This window comes from Psittacula echo, assembly GCF_963264785.1.
Source record: "Psittacula echo genome assembly, chromosome: 2".
Classification (NCBI taxonomy): domain Eukaryota; kingdom Metazoa; phylum Chordata; class Aves; order Psittaciformes; family Psittacidae; genus Psittacula; species Psittacula echo.
This window is the reverse complement of record NC_137737.1, coordinates 160,657,875-160,680,139: the sequence shown is the minus strand read 5'-3', so window position 1 is coordinate 160,680,139 and position 22,265 is coordinate 160,657,875. Positions and strand designations below refer to the sequence as shown.

Sequence of the window (22,265 nt, the reverse complement as noted above, 5' to 3'; positions counted from 1 at the left end):
CAGGGGAAGTTTAGATTGGATCTAAGGAAGAAATTCTTTACTGAGAGGGTGCTGAGGCACTGGAATGGGTTGCCCAGGGAGGTTGTGAATGCTCCATCCTTGGCGGTGTTCAAGGCCAGGTTGGATGAGGCCTTAGGTGCCATGGTTTAGTGTGAGGTGTCCCTGCCCATGGCAGGGGGGTTGGAACTGGATGATCTTAAGGTCCTTTCCAACCCTGACTATTCTATGATTTCCTCGCTTTGGGTTAATCCTGCATGCTCGTACTCAGATCTGCAGGTCAGCACTGTAAGTATTGACTTGAAGTTGTCAATATAGTGAAGGATCACGGGAAATAAAACAATATTCTAGAGCAAAGACAGTGTTTTGCTGAAAATCACATCCTGCTGCTAGGCAAGAAACCAGCAGCCACGCAAAACTGAGTTGAATGAGCAGAGACAAGATGAAAGCAGGGATGTGACAGACACTTCCCTGCCACACAGACACCAAAGCCAAGGGCTTACCTTGGGATGGGATCCAAAAATGCTGAGAATCATGGAATGGTTTGGGTTGGAAGGGACCTTAAAGCTCATCCAGTTCCAACCCCTGCCACGGGCAGGGACCCCTGCCACTGGAGCAGGGTGCTCCAAGCCCCTGTGTCCAACCTGGCCTTGAACACTGCCAGGGATGGGGCAGCCACAGCTTCTCTGGGCACCCTGGGCCAGCGCCTCAGCACCCTCACAGGGAAGAGCTTCTGCCTAAGAGCTCAGCTCAGTCTCCCCTCTGGCAGGTTCAAGCCATTCCCCTTGGCCTGTCCCTACAGGCCCTTGTCCCAAGCCCCTCTCCAGGTTTCCTGCAGCCCCTTTAGGCACTGGAGCTGCTCTCAGGTCTCCCCTTCAGGAGCCTTCTCTTCTCCAGGCTGACCCAGCCCAGCTCTCTCAGCCTGGCTCCACAGCAGAGCTGCTCCAGCATTTCCATGGCCTTCTAGGTTCTCTTTCCAACAGCTCCACGTTCCTCTTGTGTTGGGGGCCCCAGAGCTGGATGCAGTGCTCCAGGTAATCCCAAGGGTTAATGATCTCTACCCAACCGGATAGTCTGAAACGGATTATGAGCAGAGAAAGCAGCACTCGGATCATCGTTCTGTGGGTGGGGATACATGAATCATCAATAACCTTTAATTACTTCAATGTGCAGATTTGCAGTAGCCTCTCTAGGTCCGTTTCCCAAGCTGACAAATTCTCCAGGATGAATCCAATTCCAGGACATCTGTTCATGGCACCAGCTTATTAAATACACCGCCCTAGCCTCTATTTTCCCCATTTAGGCATTTTGCACCTTTCATTTCTGAGAAAGGGGACAAAGAAGGGAATCAGAATTCAAGTCTTCAGTAGTTGGGCTTGTTCAGCCTGGAGAAGAGAAGGCTCCTTGAGGGGAGACCTTAGAGCATCTCTCCAGTGCCTAAATGACGACTGGAACTGCTTGCAACTGGATGAGCTTTAAGGTACCTTCCAACCCAAACCATTCCATGACTCTCTTATTTCAGTGAGTGTCCTGGGTTCTTCTTCAAGGTTTCTTCTAAGCAAATGGAGGGGTCTGTATCCATTTGAATCCTTTCAGCAACAGAGAAAATACAAAAATCTGTAGATGTACTTTTGGATACTCCTGGCATATGTCTCTCCATCTGCACTCGGAGCACGTGGATAATGTGGCTAAAAAACACACTTGCAGATAACGCTGTATAAATTTTCCCCCTTTGCAGTGGAAATATCATTCATTAAGACTCTTAAGTAGGGGAAAAAACCAACCTTTTTGGGTATAGTTTTGCAGGGAGATTGACACACAAAGCAAGTCTACTTGGGTACTACAGGTAAGTCTTGTGTCTGGTAGGATAACTGCATGCTTCAAAGCACCCTACCAGTGCCTGGTGACAAGGCAAGGCTTTAGAATGGAAGCAGGCTCACTTTGCATTAGCTTGGAGATCTGCAAACACTATGTGTAACTGTCCATATAGTTGACAATGAAAGAAATGCTTCATTTTGGCACCCTGGCGTGAGGTGCTACAAGCCAGATAAATGGGCTGAGCCTAAGAGTTGTCCCCTCTGTTTCAGATCCCACTAAGGACAGTCACAGAACAATTTGGGTTGGAAAGGACCCTAAAGCTCACCCAGTTCCAAGCAGTTCCAGTAGCCCCTTTAGGCACTGGAGCTGCTCTAAGGTCTCCCCTTAAGGAGCCTTCTCTTCTCCAGCTCTCTCAGCCTGGCTCCAGAGCAGAGCTGCCCCAGCCCTTGCAGCATCTCCATGGCCTCCTCTGGACTCGCTCCAACAGCTCCACATCCCTCTTGTGCTGGGGGCCACAGAGCTGGACACAGTATTCCAGATGGGAGCAACAGGCAGGAACATTTCCAGTCAATAGCCATGAATGCTCACAATACACCCATCAGCACTGACCGCATGAAATGAGGCAGGCACAGCGAGATGAATACAACCTGTGGCTTACAGGTCTGGACCAGACGCTTCCTACATGGAGGAGTATCAGACAACAGAGGGTTCTGCTGCCAGACCTGTTCCTCCTGCACACCAAGCCTGGCTTCTAGCAAGGGTCTGTGTTAGTTTTCCTGTTTTGAGCATCATCTCCTCAGATGATAGCAGATGTCACCTTGGGGATGATAGAACAATGCAGTGCGGGGAAACAGGGCTTATTTCATGTTCCTCCCATAGCCCTCCCCGCACAAGCCCTCCTCAACCTCAGTCTCCGCTCTGCTTTAAGTCATGCCTGGGAACATGGTTGGCTGTTTTCAACCTCCAGTACCAAACCCTACATTTTGACAGCTAAGAACTCACAGAAAAGGGCCTTTTGTCAGGAGTCTTGCCTCAGCTTGAAGCCCAATGGCAGAACACATTCTGGGTAAGGCAGGCATTGTACCTTCTCAGTAACCCCAATTAATACATTCAGAACAAGTCTCCTCTTCCTACAGAACTTATTCCCACCTTTGTCTGTGATGAAAAACCCTGTCCAAGCACCTTCTCCCTTCCAGCTGAAGAAGAAAGGCGCAGTGCTTAGGTGAGCACAAGCTTGACAGCAAAATGATTGCTGCAGAGGCACTTGACATGGTTTGAAGTTCGAGGCACATTACTCACCTTGAACAAAAAAACCTAGAGAACTTCCCGTTAGATATGGCAAAAAGATAGATAAACCAGAAAACGTGCTAAAGTGTTCTCCAAACCACTTTTCCTTCCCAGGCGGGGTTACTTTTTGAGCACGTGCTGCACCTACTTCCCTATACCTGATCCGCAGCCAGGCTACAACATGCATTCCTCAAGGTGACATTCAGGAGACGTTAGATCTGCAGAACTGGAAAGGGAAAAAGAAAAAGCTTCTAAATGAAAGCAGTGTTGATGGATTCATTTGCAATTTTGCCTCACAGCCTGACAGATTCAACAGCATCTCTTGGAAATGGCACAGAAGGTGGAAGTAGGGAAGCAAATGCTCTCTGCAGCCTTGGATGGGGCAGGGGTGGAATGAGTGTCCTTTTAAGCTGAAATTTAAAGCAAAATAAAGAGCTTCTTATAGGCTTTTGATACCCCACTGCATCAAGCCACACTCATAGTGATGCTACTCTGATCCTTGTACCATCTACATGCGAGACTCCAAGACAGCAATGCAAGACCTCCACCCCAGACGAGCCCATCATGCAGAGGTCCTCATCCACACACAGCACAGCCCGCATCAGGAAACTCCATGGGGGTCCAGAACCTCACTATCAGCGCAGCACAAGTTCTGCACCAGAGCTGGAATGTCATTGAGAGAGCTCAGAGCACAAGAAAAGGAAACGGGCAGAAAGAGGCCTTTGGTGGTCGCTGCTCCACCAGTCCCAATGCATAACTCTGGATGGAGACCCCTCTAAATTGTTGCCTCCCAATGCTTAAGAAGGGCTTATAAGAAAGATGGGGACAGACCTTTGAGTAGGGCCTGGAGTGACAGGACAAAGCATCATGGTTTAACCTGCCCAAGGGGAGACTGAGATGAGCTCTTAGGCAGAAGCTCTTCCCTGTGAGGGTGCTGAGGCGCTGGCCCAGGGTGCCCAGAGAAGCTGTGGCTGCCCCATCCCTGGCAGTGTTCAAGGCCAGGTTGGACACAGGGGCTTGGAGCACCCTGCTCCAGTGGAAGGGGTCCCTGCCCGTGGCAGGGGTTGGAGCTGGAGGAGCTTTGAGGTCCCTTCAACCCAAACCATTCCATGATCCTATTTATTGCCATGAAGGAGAAAGGCCAGAAATCCACCAAGGATGTTGCAAAGGGGTTTCAAACCACTCAGACCTCAGCATCCTTCCTGCCCTAGACAGAAAACTGCATTAAGAAGAGAGCTTGCCATGTGGGTGGCTCCTTTAGGGGTTCAGCTGTGGATGTCCTTGAGAGCCTGACTCAAGCAACCTCTTGCTCTCCTCCCCACGCTCCCTTCCCCACACAGCCACTGGAATTAACTCCAGCAAAGGCTAAAACACGATCTCAACTCCCATAGAACACCCCAAGGAGCAGCAGTCAAAGGTAGCCAAACAGATGCAAAGCAGCGAATCCAAGTCCAGCAGCCTCAGCAAACAACCTGCTTTAGGCTCATTCCACCCAAATCCCATTGCTTTCCCAGGAAGAAAACCACACACCTCGCCAAGAGCCTGCTGATCCGGTCAGAGATGCGTGTAACACAAATTCCTCATCTCCTCTGCTCCCAACGGTCGTTATTCTCCTTGTTTGTCTTTTCCTTTTCCCTCTAATTCTTCCCAAATGCTCCTGACCACAGGAAACGCTGCCAGAGTCAGAGGAGTTTGTGGTTTTGGTGTGTTATTACTATTAAAGCCTTGGCCACTGCAGTACACGGAGAAGGTTCTACAGGATTTACTCCTGTCCCTGCCTTTGAGGGGCTGTGGAATCACAGATGCACCCACGTTAGATTAAAGGCAGCAAAGCAGCTTATGAAGCAGAAACAGCAGCAGCCAGGAAGCCAACTTCAGGACTCAGAAAGTACTTAAGAGACAGCTTAATTACTAATAAAACTGATGATACATCTGCACATCCTCCAAAGCCTGAGCTGCGTTCCTCGCGGTGAGTAATCTAACAGATGGACACCAAAAAACAACCAAACCAAACCCAACGCCAGCAGAACCAAAGGAAGCAAAACAGGCTCTTCAAGAAGCAGCATTTTGCCTTTCCAGCCCAAACTTCATGTCTCAGCACACTGCTGTTGCTGCTTCATTCCTAGTCCTTTACAGGATTTAGACTTCAAAGAGGGATTATTTGGTCTAAACAACCCTGACACACCATGGGTTGACTTAGAAAGTCATGCACTGGTTTGGGTTGGAAAGGCCCTTAAAGCTCCTCCAGCTCCAACCCCCTGCCACGGACAGAGACACCTTCCACTAGAGCAGCTTGCTCCAAGCCCCTGTGTCCAGCCTGGCCTTGCAAGTTGGATATAAGGAAGAAATTCTTCCTTATAGCCAACCTAAATCTCCCCTGTTCCAGTCTGAACCCATCACCCTTTGTCCTATCGCTACAATCCCTGATGAAGAGTCCCTCTCCAGCACCCTTGTAGCCCCCTTCAGACTTAAGTAACTTCAATCCTACCCTTATTTCCACCCCTCTATAGCCCATCCTTCTCTTCTGGAAGGGGAAACAGCCGCAGGGCAGTCAATGGGCGACTGCACTTTTCCATCCAGCGCAATGACCTCTCCCAGCTGTGCGTGAAGCGCTCTCAGGCTTGCAAGAAGCACCACGGAAAGATCGATGAAGACCCTAAACCTCCAGCTCCAGTTGGCAGGGTAACGTCTGTGGATGGTGAAAAGCTTGGGTTGCCAAACACGCTGCCTGTGGAAGTCATTTACATTCAAGCGCAGCTCGGAGCAGAGAGGGAAGATCAATACAAACGCAACGAGGCAGACAGAGAAATGTCATCACCTCGGGAAGAGGCAGCCCAGAAACCGCGTGCATCCAACAAGAGCACAAATGGACCGGACATGTGTGATTTCTATAGGGGCTACAGCACACGGATAGCACTGAGCTTCAACTCTGAGGTGTTTCTATGCTGCTTGGTGGTACAGGAGGAGGAGACAGCAGGGTCAGAACCAGTCATGGGCCAGAGAGCTGAGATCCGAGTCCAGGGTGATTTTACTGCATGGCTATTGAAAATATCAAGGTCTCTTCCCATTTGTAGAATAGGGACAGCATTGGGGTTGGAAGAAAAGGTTCTGGGGAGACCTTAGAGCAGCTCCAGTGCCTAAAGGGGCTGCAGGAAACCTGGAGAGGGGCTTGGGACAAGGGCCTGTAGGGACAGGCCAAGGGGAATGGCTTGAACCTGCCAGAGGGGAGACTGAGCTGAGCTCTTAGGCAGAAGCTCTTCCCTGTGAGGGTGCTGAGGCGCTGGCCCAGGGTGCCCAGAGAAGCTGTGGCTGCCCCATCCCTGGCAGTGTTCAAGGCCAGGTTGGACACAGGGGCTTGGAGCAAGCTGCTCCAGTGGAAGGGGTCCCTGCCTGTGGCAGGGGTTGGAGCTGGAGGAGCTTTAAGGTCCTTTCCAACCCAAACCATACCACACACACATGCACAATACACCCATCCTCCAGCCAGGTCAGAAACTCTAAGTTCCAATGCTGCATTTTTATCCAGCACATCCTGAGGTTTCTACTCTAAATTACAACCCCCAGTCCCTACATGTGGCACCATAAAAGAGGAGACTTCAAACCATCTTTAGGTCCAACACTGGTCCAACCGTGGCTAAGTCACTGGTGGCCAGGAGAGCAGCCAACCCCCTGGCATCCTTCCTCTATGCCACATTCTAGCCCAGATATCACTTATCCCTGCTCCTTACACCTTCCCTTCATCCCAGCAAGGGCGTTCTTCACAGTCAAACTGTGTTTTAAAGAGTCAGCAAACATTAACACCAGCCAGAAGTCAAAATCTCCGCTCTGTACCTGAAACACAGCTTCCAATCACTGTTCAACCCAGGAACAAGCCCTTGCAGGATCACCCTGTCTGTAAAATACAATAAGCAAACCCTTCTCTCCCTCTGACAGCCTATTTCAGGCCTCATTGGCTGGGAGTTTTATGAGATGTTAATCAACAATCAGAAATTTCCACATCTTTTGCTGCAGGAAGAGTGGTTTCTGCTCTCTAAATTACACCGCTGGGTCACTACACGTCACAGTTCACGAGTCCTCTCTTCCCATTCCCATCTCCTTCCCATTTATAGCTTAAAAACACTTTAACAAGTTGAAAACAGTATTATTAATTTTCATTAGACAGCGCAGAGATGGGGATCTCCAGCTGCCTGCTCATCAGCTGGGATGGTGCTCATACAATGTCGTGCAATGGTTTGGGTTGGAAAGAGCCTTAAAGCTCATCCAGCTCCAACCCCTGCCATGGGTAGGGACACCTTCTACTAGAGCAGGGTGCTCCAAGCCTCTGTGTCCAACCTGGCCTTGAACACTGCCAGGGATGGGGCAGCCACAGCTTCCACAGGCAGCCTGTGCCAGTGTCCCAACACTCCCATGGTAAAGAACTTCTTCCTTATCTCCAACCTGAACTTCCCCTGTTTCAGTCTGAACCCATCACCCCTTGTCCTATCACTGCAGTCCCTGATGAAGAGTCCCTCTCCAGCATCCTTGTAGCCCCCTTCAGACACTGGAAGCTGCTCTGAGGTCTCCACGCAGCTTCTCTTCTCCAGGCTGAACAGCCCCCATGTTCTCAGCCTGGCTCCATACTGAAGGTGCTCCAGCCCCCTAAAGCCAGAGCGATGTGTCCGACTCCTTAAAAATCAGGCATCCACAAGGATTGCCTCTTGCAGAGGTGTTTGTGAGAACATTTAAAGGGCAGGGAGAGCCCCAGCAGCAAGAGGAAGAGAATAAACACAGCCACCAGCTCTATTAAGGTCAGCGAAACTGCAAAGGATGAAGAACCTGAGAAACGAGGCACCTCCTGTTGTAACAGCGCAATGAGGTTCTTTCGCTTCCAGCTAGGAGCTGGGAAGAGCAAACCAGCTTTGGGGGGGCTTCCAGTGTCTGAAGGGGGCCTACAAGGATGCTGGGGATGGACTCTTCATCAGGGACTGCAGTGACAGGACAAGGGGTGATGGGTTCAGACTGAAACAGGGGAAGTTTAGATTGGATCTAAGGAAGAAATTCTTTACTGAGAGGGTGCTGAGGCACTGGAATGGGTTGCCCAGGGAGGTTGTGAATGCTCCATCCTTGGCGGTGTTCAAGGCCAGGTTGGATGAGGCCTTGGGTGCCATGGTTTACTGTGAGGTGTCCCTGCTCATGGCAGGGGGGTTGGAACTGGATGATCTTAAGGTCCTTTCCAACCCTGACTATTCTATGATTCTATGAATTCCAAGGGCACGGTGCAGATGCTGCCTAGGGAGTGCTCCACTTCTTCCCCTTAGCACCTGGAGGACGTTCATCCCTCACTTGCGCCTTGGAATTAAGAACGGCCAGCCTGGATTAGATGCCAAGTGGGAAAAGAGCAGGATTACAGCGGGAAGGTTTCTTTTGGAGAAGAGGAAGAGGAAAGGTCTCTTCCTTTCTAGCTTCAATGCGTTATCTAGAGCATGTAAGGGAATAATCACTGAAGCACAAAAGCAGGATTCAACGCATCGCTGCTGAGGAGAGGAAGAAATGAGTTGCTCTGGAGGGAAGAGGTCATGGTGACATTAGCAGCGATCTTCAGCAGCAGCCAGAATGACGTTCTTGCTGGTATTTATTGTCTGGGCTAAGCATGTTTAAAGCAGCATCCCATAAAAACACTGCTGCGCAGTGACAGTGGGCACAGGCAAGCCCAAAAACCTGACACAGGATGATTTATGGTCCATCCCCCAGAGCCAAGCCCCTCCACGGAGCTGCTGCAGTGTCAGGAACTTGCAGCCCTACAGCATTATCCATCACTTTCAGTCCTGGCACCAGCCCAGTCCCTACAGGCTGGGGTTTATTTGGTGGTTTCATTAAAGGTTGGTGGGTTTTGTTTGCTTAAAACTCTGTATATTCATAGAATCATGGAACTGTTTGCGTTGGAAGGGACCTTAAAGCTCATCCAGTTCCAACCCCTGCTCAACCGAGTTCCAACCCAAATCTCCTTTGTTTCACCTTAAACCCATGGCCCCTCGTCTCAAGCTCACAAGTTACCAGAAGGGAAGTAAAGCCTTCATCTTTCAGAAGAGGAACAACACACCACAAGCCTTTGGGCTTAATACAAGCTGATTGCCAGCACGGTACGAGGACCTGAGCCTTGCCCAAAGCAGTCTCAAACCAAGGTTCCTGAGACACGATGTCTGCTCTCTCGATTATAGTTTACCTGGAAACTTCACCCAGAAAAAATTGCCCTGGATCTCCAGCTTCACCAGCCTAAATGCAGGTGGAGGAGTCAGAGCAACCCAGCAGAAATAATGGTCAGGTCCCTTGATCCAGACAAGGAGCAGCCACATTGGGACATTCCTAGAACAGGGATTTAGGAAGCTGCTCCCTGTTCACCATCTAAAGCAATTACTTTGCAGGGGAAGTTGTCTACGCCACCATGCTGCATGCTTCTACAGCTCAGGACTTCAACTCCACAGACACATCCCACATGACAACACCATGTGGTGGCATGAATTGATGGCTTGCAGCTTAAAGACTTGGTTGAGACCAAAGTCAGTCACCTCCAAATCAAGAGTACGGAACTCTGGATTCACCTAATTCCCTGGGATAGCTCCTCACAAAGCTTTAAACAAGTACAAAGTCGAGGTAACTCCCTCCCTGGGGTTCGAGCCAGCGGAATCAGGTCCATCTCTAAAAAGGACCTACATGACCAGCAGGTCGAAGGAGGTGATCCTGCCCCTCTACTCTGCTCTCGGGAGACCTCACTTGGAGCATTGTGTGCAGTTCTGGTGTCCTCAACATAAAAAGGACATGGAGCTGTTGGAGCAAGTCCAGAGGAGGCCACGAGGATGAGCAGGGGCTGGAGCACCTCCTGTATGGAGCCAGGCTGAGAAAGTTGGGGCTGTTCAGCCTGGAGAAGAGAAGCTGCGTGGAGACCTCAGAGCAGCTTCCAGTGTCTGAAGGGGGCTACAAGGATGCTGGGGATGGACTCTTCATCAGGGACCATCAGTGACAGGACAAGGGGTAACGGGTTCAAACTGAAACAGGGGAAGTTTAGATTGGATCTAAGGAAGAAATTCTTTCCTGAGAGGGTGGTGAGGCACTGGAATGGGTTGCCCAGGGAGGTTGTGAATGCTTCATCCTTGGTGGTGTTCAAGGCCAGGTTGGATGAGGCCTTGGGTGCCATGGTTTAGTGTGAGGTGTCCCTGCCCATGGCAGGGGGGTTGGAACTGGATGATCTCAAGCTCCTTTCCAACCCAAACCATTCTGTGATTCTATGATTCTACACAGGGGCTTGGAGCACCCTGCTCCAGTGGAAGGGGTCCCTGCCCGTGGCAGGGGTTTGGAACTGGATGAGCTTTAAGGTCCCTTTCAGCCCAACCCATTCCATGATTCTACGATGCTGCCAGAACCAGCTTCAGGATTTTGGAGACTCAGAGTCCTACCTGAGAGATGAGCTGCAGACACCAACCACAGCGCTGAAGACAGTGATGTACAAACAGGCTGCTGGGGCTGTCCCAGATTTTCCCAGGTTTTTCAGCATGGATGATCAGCTGCAGAAACAGGGAATCAAACCAACCATGCACCAGATCATGGCAGAGCAGCTCTGCCCTTGTGCAGGGCTGTTTGACAGCACGTGCCCAGGAGATCTCCTGTCAAACTGACTGTGGTTGTTATTTTCCTATACAAGCCACGTATACCGTAAAATACTTTTTTTTTTTTGTATTATTATTATTATCTTGGAAGAATCTGGGATTCATCTCCATTATCTAAAATGTAGGGTTTCCAGACAACTAATTGGCAGGTTGGAGAATCTTTCTCAACCATCAGGTCTAGGCCCTATATTCCTGCTTCAAGATACAGCTATCTTACCACTCATATAGTTAGAATCTATAATCACAGCTCCCAGATTCCCAGTACAGGCTAGAAGAATGATTTCCTTTTAAATCAGAATGAAAAGCCATCTTTCCATGTACACAACTTGTATCACCTCACTGCTCCTACGTTACCAGGTTTGTTAGGGTACGTGAACACATCTTCATTAACCTTCATAAAGATGGGGCAGAGAACATGCAGCACCACTGTTAAACTCAACAGCTGTCTAGGACTAACCATCAAAACCACTTTGCAGTTGCAGGCACGGCAGAAAGTGGCTCCTGTCCACCAATCATAGAATCCCAGACTGGTTTGGGTTGGAAGGGACCTTAAAGCTCCTCCAGTCCCAACCCCTGCCCCGGGCAGGGACCCCTTCCACTGGAGCAGGGTGCTCCAAGCCCCTGTGTCCAACCTGGCCTTGAACACTGCCAGGGATGGGGCAGCCACAGCTTCTCTGGGCACCCTGGGCCAGCGCCTCAGCACCCTCACAGTAAAGAACTTCTGCCTTATCTCCAACCTGAACTTCCCCTGTTTCAGTTTGAACCCATCACCCCTTGTCCTATCACTGCAGTCCCTGATGAAGAGTCCCTCTCCGGCATCCTTGTAGCCCCCTTCAGACACTGGAAGCTGCTCTGAGGTCTCCACGCAGCTTCTCTTCTCCAGGCTGAACAGCCCCAATGTTCTCAGCCTGGCTCCATATGGGAGATGCTCCAGCCCCTGAGCACCCTCGTGGCCTCCTCCTGCATCTTTTCACCCCCTTTTATTCAGCTGCAAGCTACAAAGCTTGGAGCTCTTGGCCAACCGGCTGCATCTCTGCCCCCTTAGAGCTGTAGCTTAGGGGAGACTGTGGCATTTCTGCTTCTCTTATTAAGGTATTCAATGACCTAATTTAAGCCATGTAGATCATGGAATTAGTTACAGGCTCCTCAAATGAAGTTAACAATAAATCACCAACATTCAGCTGCAAGCACCAGTATCAGCACTATTCATTTCATCAGGAGCACAGTGAGTCGCTCCCTCCCCTCTTTCTAAACCACTGGCAAATCTTGATGTCTTACTAGCAGCTTCCTTTGGAAAGCTCCTTTGAACCCATCTCCAAGCTCTTTTGGAAGAGCTACATGAAGACATCTGGCTCGCAGACAGGCTAGCCCCTGGTTTGGCTTGATCTGCAGCAGGAAGAACACAGCAACCATGGATTTCAGTGGGAATATCCCCTCAGAAGCTCCTTTAGCCTCAGAGCAGAGACCTCTCTGGAGAATGAGGGCCTCAACATACACCTTTCTGCCCAAACATAAGCACTGAAGTAAGAAGAGCACTGAAACAATCTCTCCCAAGGGTATTCACATAACTCAAGCCATTTGGATTAACATTAAAGAGTCATTTAGACTTGAAAAACAGCCCAGGTTCTGCTGGAATGAGCCATCAGCAACTCAAACTCCAGCGCAGAGTTAAAATAACCCATATTTAATGGATTGGGGGGGTTGGAAGTGGGTGATCTTAAGGTCATTTCCAACCCAAACCATTCCAGGATTCTAAATTTGAGGCTGGGCATGTGGCTCTGGATCAACAGAGCACATGGACCAGCCAACACCTAAGAAGTTACCAGTTGCTGATGGGCAAGGATGCCCCAAACCCCACGGGTCTGTGCTTCCCTTTGAGGAAGGGTAACAGTGGTTGATGTCTTGCGCCCCCCCTCTTGCACCCATCCTAAGCGATGAGGAAGAAGCAGATGTGTTTTATATGGAAGGGAGAAGCCAGGATGCATACGGCACGGAACAATACGCGGGAAGAGAACTCCAAGAGGGATTTATCAGCCACATCTTGCGCGCACAAGCCAAGATCTCCCATCCACCGGCTAATTCACACCCCCCAGACACCAAATGTCAGCTTCCCCCTCCCCAAAAGCGGCGGCGAGACACTTCCCAGCAGCCAGAGGATGGAGCTGCGAGGGTGGCGCTTCCCCCTTAGCGCCAACGAAACCAGCTCTTGGCAACAGATTTGCAGCAAGGTGCAATCACGCTGGGTTTAACCATCATGTGATGTATTAACATTCAGCCGCAGCTACCGCCCGGGGAAGGCGCTTCATGGAGGAGATCAACCCACCAACCACCCATGGATGGGCAGAAGCAACCCGGTGGCACCAAGCACAGCATCGCATCTCACTTACAACCTGCTCCGGAGACACCCAGAAGCGGCGCATCCCTGGTCCAAGCCACCTGCTGCGCGCAGGGACCCAAATCTCCCCCCCGAGCTTCCCAAATGTGCTTTGCGAAGCATCTTTAGGGGTGTTTCTTCCCCAGCTGCGGGTGTCAGGTGAGGAACCGGAGCACAGCAGCTGCGGGTTTCTCTGTAGAGGTCACTCAAGGGTTGATTCCTGCTCTCGCCAAGGAAGGAGGAGGGAAAAAAAATCCCCATCCTGCAGTTTCTGCAGCCGGGAAAGCAGCAGAACAGCGCAGAGAGAAGGGAACCCCCCTCCTCAAGCAGTGTAATACAGCCCCAATTGCAGCCCAAGCATTCCTGCCTGCTTCAGGATCAGTGCATCCCCCCCTCAGAGCTGCTGCAGCCCCATCCCTGCCTGCACCCCTTCCCAGCGCATCCCTGCATCCACACCCACTGGAATGCCACCCTGTCCTCTCCCCGCTCCATGCACCCTCCTTCGCTCTGCCACACCTCACACACTTCCATAAAAATACCTCTCCTGGATGCATCCCATGGAGAGGGATCCAGCCCATGCAATGATACCCCCCCCCCCCATAAAGCATCCATAGGGAGCAGGATGGTATTGGATCCAGCCCTTCCAGAACCCCTGCAAGGAGCAGAGGGTGGGATCCAGCCCCCTCCATAACCCCCTACGAAGAGAAGGGCAGGATCCAGCCCCCCCATGGGGAGCAGGGAAGGAACCAGGTCCTCCATGGGGAGCAGAATGTGGGATCCAGCTCCCCCCCCCAAAGAGGAGCAGGGTGGGAAACAGCCTCTCCGTAGGGAGCAGAGGGTGGGATACAGCCCCCCCCGCCTTCACCAGCACCCCCTGGAAATTAGGGTGGGGTTGGGATCCACCCCCCCCTCCTCCTGCATCCACAGGGAAGCAGGGGGAAACATCTCGACCCCCCCCAATGCACCAAAGCCGGGGGGGGGGGGGGAATATTCACACCCCCCCTGCACCCACAGCAGCAGGGTGGGGTTGGGCTCCAAAGCTACACCCTGCGGAGCGAAGGGAGACGCTGCTGCTCCCCCCCCCCGCCTCCCCGACATCGCTGTGGGGCTGAACTGCCCCCCATAAGGCCCGTCCCCCCCATATAAATGCAGAGAGAATACCTCCTGCCCCAAAAGACCACAGATACCCCCAAAGTGGGAGGGGTTGGGGGGTAAACACCCCTCAGAGCCCCTTCAAGGGGGGGGGGGGCACCCCCATAACCCCTATAATATCTATGGGAGGGGCAGATAAGACCCCCCCAAGGGCAATAAAACTGCCCACACCCCCGTCAGCACCCTAAGCCCCCCTCAAAGGGTGCTGAGAGGGGATGGCAGCCGCTTATAACGGGGGGCTCGGCCCCGCATCCCCCCTCAGGGGACCCCAGACAGTTCAAACCCCCCCCCCCAACCCCCGGAGCCCCCCAGTCCCCCCCCCCCCGGCGGTGCCGGTTCTCACCTCTCCGCCATGTTCCCGGCGGTCCTACCGCAGGGCAGCGGCGGTGCTGGCGGTGGCTCCGGTCCCGGTTCGGCCTCCCATGGTCCGCGTGTCCCGTCCCCCACCCCGGGCAAACGAACCCGCACCTGCCCCCCCCACCCCCCGGTGCCCCCGATGACCCCCGCGGCCGCCCCCCGCCACCGACTAAGGCCGCCGCCGCCGGCGCGCCCGCGCGCGCCGCGTCCCCGCCGTCACCAGCGACAACGGCCAATGGGGAGCGGCGCAAGGGGCGTGGCGTGGCGGGCGGGACACGCCCCCCGGCTGTTAAGGCCACGCCCGCTTTCCCTGGATGGAGGAGGGGGCGGAAGGAGGCGCAGGGGATGATGGGAGTTGTAGTTCGGAGGCAGTGCGGATTGTGCGGACGCGCATGCGCGGTGGGGTGCACGCGTGTGCGCAACGGGGGGTGTCGGGGTGCACTCGCGTGTGCAAGCGCACGTGCGCGGAGCTGTGCGCACGTGACGGAGGACAGCGCACACGTGTGAGGACACGTGTGTGTGCGGACACACGTACATGTGCGTGTGCATGTACAGCGCACGTGTGCACGCAACGCACACGCGTGTGAGCACGCCCACGCAAGAGCCCCGCGTGCAGCCACGTGCGTGCACGCGTGCGTGCAGCACACTGCGCACGCGGCCGGCTCACGTGGACGTGCGTGCACAGTGGACATACGTGTACACATGTGTCTCACGCACGTGAACACACGTGTGCACAGGGTGCAGACACATCCAAGTGACATATATCCATGTACACATACACACTCGCATCTGCTCCCTGTGCATGCAAGTGTGTGTATACAGCACACACTTTACTGCACATACATGTGCACGCCAGTTAACACGTGTAAACGTGTTGAACATTCATGTGCATCCAGGTTACGCTTGTAAACTTGGTGCACGTACTTCTGCATGCCCTTTACATGTGTAAAAGTAGTGCACATACATGTTCATGCTGGTTACACATGTAAACACAGCACACATGGTGCACATACACACCTCACACACACATGCATACAGTTAGCACATACGTGCACACTCTGTGCATGTCTACTGTGCACTCACTTGCACATGTATGTGCACACATGTAAAGACGTGTGTGTGTGCAGATGCAACTGCATGTAAAGCACATATGTGTACACAGTGCACACACGTGTGCATGCAAATGCTTAAGCCTGGGACGCAGCCATGTACACACACGTGTGTGTGCAGCACACTGCACATGGAGTCAGTTTGCTCACATGGTCTGTGTGTGGACATGTGTGCACATTGGGCATATGTGCGTGCATGTGTTGCATACACATGAACACACATGTATGGTATGTGTGTGTACATGCTGCATACACACATGTGCACCCAATGCAAAGGGTGCCGTGGAGCTTTGTACACCTGCACACAGCACATGCTTGTGTGCACATACATGTGCTCACATGTGGTGTACATGTGCACACAAGCACTCATGCTTGTGCACAGTGTGCAAACACATGTGGTACATGTGCATGTACTCACTGCACACACGCGTGTGCACCCAGTGCAAGCAGTGCCCTGGAGCACTGTACACAGGACACACTTCAGCACACATACATGTGCACACCAGTCACCTATGTAAACATGGTGCATATTCATGTGCATGCTCATTACACGTGTAAGCACGGTTCACACACATATGCACACCAGTTACACATGCAAACACTGCACACATATTGTTTATACACACCTTGCACATCCATGCATGGGTTGTGTGGTACACAACCTGCACACACACTGGCACATACATGCATACTGTGTGCGTGTCTACTGTGCACTCGCATGCACATGTATGTGCAGACACAGCACACATGCATGTTACCTACACGCACCAGGTGGACACATGTGCACAGCTCATGTGTGTTCCCTTACACACTACATAAACATGCATAAGGTGCACAGTGCCCATGTATGTCCACATGCACACATGTATGACTGTACAACATGCTGCACACATGTGTGGGTATGTACACACGGCACATACATGTGCACAAAGACATGCACCTGTAGACTGGTCCCGATCCCTGCCATTCCCATTCCCATCCTCGGCACCAGGATGGGTTGGGATGAGGATCCCAGACCAAGGCAGGACCATTCCTGGTTCCCAACTTGGGGTCCCAGCCGCCCTTTGTCCCCTCCAGTCTAAACCTTCTCTTGCCACCCCAGATTCACCTCAGTGAATCCATTTCCCATCACCTCGCTCCTCATGATCCACTGAATGTTTCCTCACTGGGATGCACCTCTTCATGTGTAATGGGGGGCACCCGAATCATGGAATGGTTTCTGTTGAAGGGACCTTAAAGCTCCTCCAGCTCCAACCCCTGCCACAGGCAGGGACCCCTGCCACTGGAGCAGGGTGCTCCAAGCCCCTGTGTCCAACCTGGCCTTGAACACTGCCAGGGATGGGGCAGCCACAGCTTCTCTGGGCACCCTGGGCCAGCGCCTCAGCACCCTCACAGGGAAGAGCTTCTGCCTAAGAGCTCATCTCAGTCTCCCCTGTTCTGGCAGGTTCAAGCCATTCCCCTTGGCCTGTCCCTACAGGCCCTTGTCCCAAGCCCCTCTCCAGGTTCCCTGCAGCCCCTTCAGGCACTGGAGCTGCTCTCAGGTCTCCCCAGAGCACAGCAGAGGGGCAGGATCCCCTCCCTGAGCTGCTGCTCACGTTCTGGGGGTGCAGTCCAGCACAGGGGGGAGGTTCTGGGCTCAAGCACACACTGAAGCTGAGTCATGGGAAGCTTCTCATCAGTCATCACCCCCAGTCCTTCTCCTCAGGGCTGCTTGCCATCCATCCATCCATCCACCTGTCCATCCATCCTTCCATCCATCCATCCATCCATCCATCCATCCATCCATCCATCCATCCCCCAAGTTTGTCTTTGTAAATGGGATTGTCCCAACCCATATGCAGGACCTTGCTCTTGGAGGTACAGGATGTTGCACTTAGAGAAGATGAGCGTTGGGGTCCTGCTGCCACCCCCAGCCCCATCCTCAGTGTTCCTACAGAGAGACATCATGGATGGTGCCTCAGCATCACTTGGGATGCTCACAGCAGTGGGTGCTATGGGAGAGGCACCCACCCAGTCACTGACACTCAACAAGATGTTGAAGATACCCCTGCTCATTGCGTTGGGGTTGCACTAGATGACCTTTATGGGTCCTCTCCAACCCAAAACATTCTATGACTCAATGCAGGAGGCCTGAAGACTACTGCCAGATCCCCAGAGCCCCCCAAGATGAAGATCGGGCTGGAAACATCAGTTCCCTCAAGCTACATCCCTGAGCCCTGGGACTGGGCTTTGGCCTCTTCCTTGACCCTTCCAGGCCATGGCATCCCTGCTCGTCTGGAAACCTTGAAGCATATTGCTCTGTCTTCCACACCTTGTGAGGAATGCAAGGTGCCAACATCTCCAACCCATGAGCACCCACTGTCTCTATTGCCATGGAAACCAAAACTAGGATGCTTTAATATTTTTAAGCTAGATAAAGACTTGAAACAAACCCCCAACAATTGAAGAAGAGAAGAAATGCCAAAAGAAATGGACCCTTCCATTAAGCTCTATCTACAAAAGCTGCAGCAACATCAACCCCTTAACAGCTCCATCCCAATTCCTTTATCCACATCTCTGTGTGTGCCGGGAGACGGAGGTTCTGGGATCAACCAGGGACTGTAGGGACATGGAGGTGTGGCCACGCTCTTGAAGGCAGCCACATGGACAGCTTTCTCCACCTCTAACCTGGCCAACAGGATGGTTGCTTGATGCCGAGGAGAATTCAGGAGCGTCTTCATGGTGCTCAGATCTACCTTGTCAGAGCTAAATGCAGCCCAGTGAGGTCAGTTCATGTCTGTGTGTCCCTGTACCCAGCTCTTGGCTTTATGCTGAAAGGTTTTACCTCTTCTGGACCCAGACTGCTCATCACAGAATCATGGAATGGTTTGGGTTGGAAGGAACCTTAAAGCTCGTCCAGCTCCAACCCCTGCTATGGGCAGAGACACCTTCAACTAGAGCAGGGTGCTCCAAGCTCCTGTGTCCAACCTGGCCTTGAACACTGCCAGGGATGGGGCAGCCACAGCTTCTCTGGACATTTCTCTTGCTTATCCCAAGCCCAAACCAATGTGGGATGCAAACAGCAAAAAGGTGTGCCAGTGGTGGGACAAGGGATATGGGCTGAGAAGGTCCATGGTGTCCTGCCACAAGGAGAAACCATGAGAGTGAACCACACATGAGTGTCCCAAGGACCTTGAAGCACAGAAGAAAGGTGAAATGGACACCAAAAGTGGTGGGGCAGTGGCTTTGGGATGCCTCAGTGAAGGGGGGAACATGGCAAAGCCCCACATAGCTGGTTCAAGAACCACATGGATGCAGAGCGGTGATGTGTGATAGGTGCAGGAACCCTCTGTTGAAGGGTCCTTGACACCCAGGGCAGATGTTTGGGGTTTTATTGCTTATTGCAGGGAGGTTGGACTTGATGATCTTTGAAGGTCCCTTCCAACCCAAACCATTCCATGACTCTATTGTTGCTGCTGTCAGCATTTTTAGCCCCATTTTGTCCTTGTGTCATTGTCCCCTCACTTTCTCACAGATTATATTTGGTGTTTCTGTATCATTTATCATTTTAACTGAGTCTTTTCTCTTTCCCCTCTATTTTGTGCCATTTTTTGGTGGGCTCACTGGTTGATCTCCACAATTCACTTCAGCAGGGTTTTCCAACTGGTTTTCCACCTCGGTTTGGCTTTCTGCCCCTCTAGAAGTGTTTCACAAGTTGGTTTCCTCGTTGGCCTTTATTCTAGTGTAGTTTTATGCATTTACTTACAGCTGGAGGACACGTGGGGGGGTTGTATCTTCAGTGGGTTATTTCTCCTTCCCCAGCAGCTGCTTGCTGGGTCTGTTGATGGATTTATTGATTGCAGATGGGTTTCAGGGCAGCTGTGAGTTAATCAGGACATTTATCCTCCTTCTTACCCCTCTGAGTCCCCTCACGGCTATCCTGTGAGGTGTTTGGTTTGGTTTTCAGCAGGATTTCTACTCATTGACTCCCTCATTCACCCCCCACCCCACCCAGATTTCATTTTGGAGCCTTTTGGTGAAGATTATTTGCTTATTTTACCTGTACCTGTACTCCAATTGATTTTGGAGTCCTGACAAGCACCTTCTGGAAGCTTCCAGAGGCTTCTGAGGCAGCTGATGCCCATCAACCACCTCCTGGTTGGGTGCTGATGAAGTGCTTGGTTGAGGTGAGGACTAACAGGGGTTGTGGGGGGCTTAGACTCCATTTCTGTGCCACTAGCTTGGGTGCTGGGGTGTTGTTCCATTCCCCTGATCATCTTCGTGGCCTCCTCTGGACCTGTTCTAAGATGTTACATCTGTTTCTGTCGAGGTCCACTCTCGAGCAGGCTCATGTCTGTCTCCTGCTGGGGCTCCCAGAGCTGAGCATGCTTCTCCTCTTTAACATCTTCATTAATGATCTGGTTGATGGGTGGCCTCTGCTGGCCTTAGCAGAAGGTGTCACCCAACACAACCCCTTCTCTGCTAGGACATTCCACGGAGCAGAATCAATCTCCTGCCATGCACGGTGGGTCTGCAAACACCCACCGAGGCCAACACTGCTGGGTGGACACAGTGAATTGTGCTGCAGGGCTTTGGACCTCCTCCAGCACTGGAAAACTGGCTCTTTGGAGCTGCAGGGTGCAGAATGACTGCGGCTGCAGGCTGTTCCAGTTCAATATCTTCATTAATGATCTGCATGATGGGGCAGAACGTGCCCACCACATGTTTGCTGATGATGGCAAGCTGGGAGAAGTGGCTGATGTGCCAGAGAGTTGTGCTGCTGTCCAGAGGGACCTCACCAGGCATTTCTTCCTGCTTCACTGAGGCTATTTCTTGTTAGGGCTGGAGAAAAGCCTTGGTTAGGATTGTGCTGGCAGGAGCAGATCGCACCAGAGGCATTGCCAGATGAGTATTACTGTGCCCAAGCCTTTGTCTGGGCAAGTGAAGGTCTTGCATCATGAAGTTAAACAAGGCCAAGTGCAAGGTTCTGCATGTGGATTCGTGCAATCCCAAAGAGGCTGCAGGCTGCGGGAAGAGTGGATTGAGAGCATCCCTGCGGAGAAGGACTTGGGGAATAGATGGAAAAGGCTATCAGCAGCCTGGTCTAGTTGAAGGTATCCCAGCCCATGGCAGTGGAGTTGGACTGGATGATCTTAAAGGTGCCTTTCAACTCCACCAATGCCATGATTCTATGATTCTGTAATTTCCTGTCATTAAGTTGGCCCATGAAAGGATTTCATATTTTCTTTGCCCTCTCCATTTAGGAGGGGGAGTGACAGCGTGGTGAGGTGAGCAGCAGGCATCCAGGCAACGTTAACCCAGCACACATGAGGAGCTTCCATCAGAGGAATGGTTAGAAGTGTATTAGAGTGTCAAGCAATTACTTGAGTAAGTGAAGGGCTTGCGGATAGGCTGGAAGCCCACGGAGTACCACTGTGTGGTGTTGCTGGTGCTACACTTCCAAAGAGAGGTCTGGAGGTGCTGTTTCAACCCACCCCATGGTCCGCTGAGTCCTGGCTTTGTGCTGGGTGAGGTTGGATGATGACTGGGAGAAGAAAGGAAGAAGAAGCGTCTCAGGCTGGGATGTAGGAGAAGTTTATTAAGGAAAAACAAAGGTAAAGGTTCAGGAGCACCAAGTGGAACCAGTTTGAGGTGCAAATCAGGGCACTATGATCCTTTTTTATGTGATAGCTGTTACAGGGGGCCTTAGGTCTTCACTGGTGTGAGTGGCACAGATTGGTGGTGGGCTTTTGCTAGTGGGAAGGTGTTTGCAGCAGAGGGTGGATGACACAAGAGAAGAGACAATGCACAGAAAGAAGGTGGAGAAGAGGAGGAGGCCAAAGGCCATGTTTTCAGGCAGCATGGGCTGGCATCCTGCCCTGCTTCCTGTCTTGGTGCCTTGAGAGGAAGAGACATGGATGGAGCGCCCATGTGGCAGCATTACCATGGATGTGCATCCACAGCCCATGTCATTGCTTCTGTGGTGTAGGTGTTTGGTGTCAGGGCACTGTCAATGTCCCTTAGCAGATGTTGTAGCCTCTTCCTCTGCCGTAGCAGCCCAGGCCTCCGAAGCCGTAGCCAAGGCCGTAGCCGAAGCCCCCAGAGGAGACGGGCACTCCCTGGGCGCTGAGTTCGCTGCCCACGGCAGCGGATGAGGAGGATCCGACGGCGGTGCTCTGGGGGAAGGAGCTGAGGATGGGTCCTGGCAGGGTGACCAGCACGGTGGAAGGCTGGATGACGACGCGGGAGTCCTCGCACTGCCTGACACAGGGCTCGTTGCAGCTGTTGGCCAGCGGGGTGGGTCCGCAGGGGCGGCAGAGGTCGTAGCAGGCCATGTCTGTGGTGTGGAGGGGCCCTGGCAGAGGAGAGGGGAGGAGAGGAGAGAGGGTGTGGGGAGAGCGGAGGGCGTGGGGGTGCGAGGGGCGGTGGTGCAGGAGGGCGAGGCAGTGGGGAGGCTGGTGTGGGGCTGTGGGGCTGTGGTGCTGGGGAGGCATCAGGGGTGCTGAGGCTGGGGCAGAGCGTGCTGGAAGAGCCGGGGCATGGGGGCAGGAGCAG

At 52.5% G+C, this 22,265-nt stretch overlaps 1 pseudogene across 1 annotated transcript; it reads right to left on the bottom strand.

Moving 5' to 3' along the window:
- Nucleotides 1–21,730: 21,730 nt before the first annotated feature.
- Nucleotides 21,731–22,045, bottom strand: LOC308217964 (feather keratin 1 pseudogene; annotated as a pseudogene). The gene has a single exon. The product of its transcript is annotated as a feather keratin 1 pseudogene (transcript).
- Between the last annotated feature and the right edge of the window lie 220 nt (nt 22,046–22,265).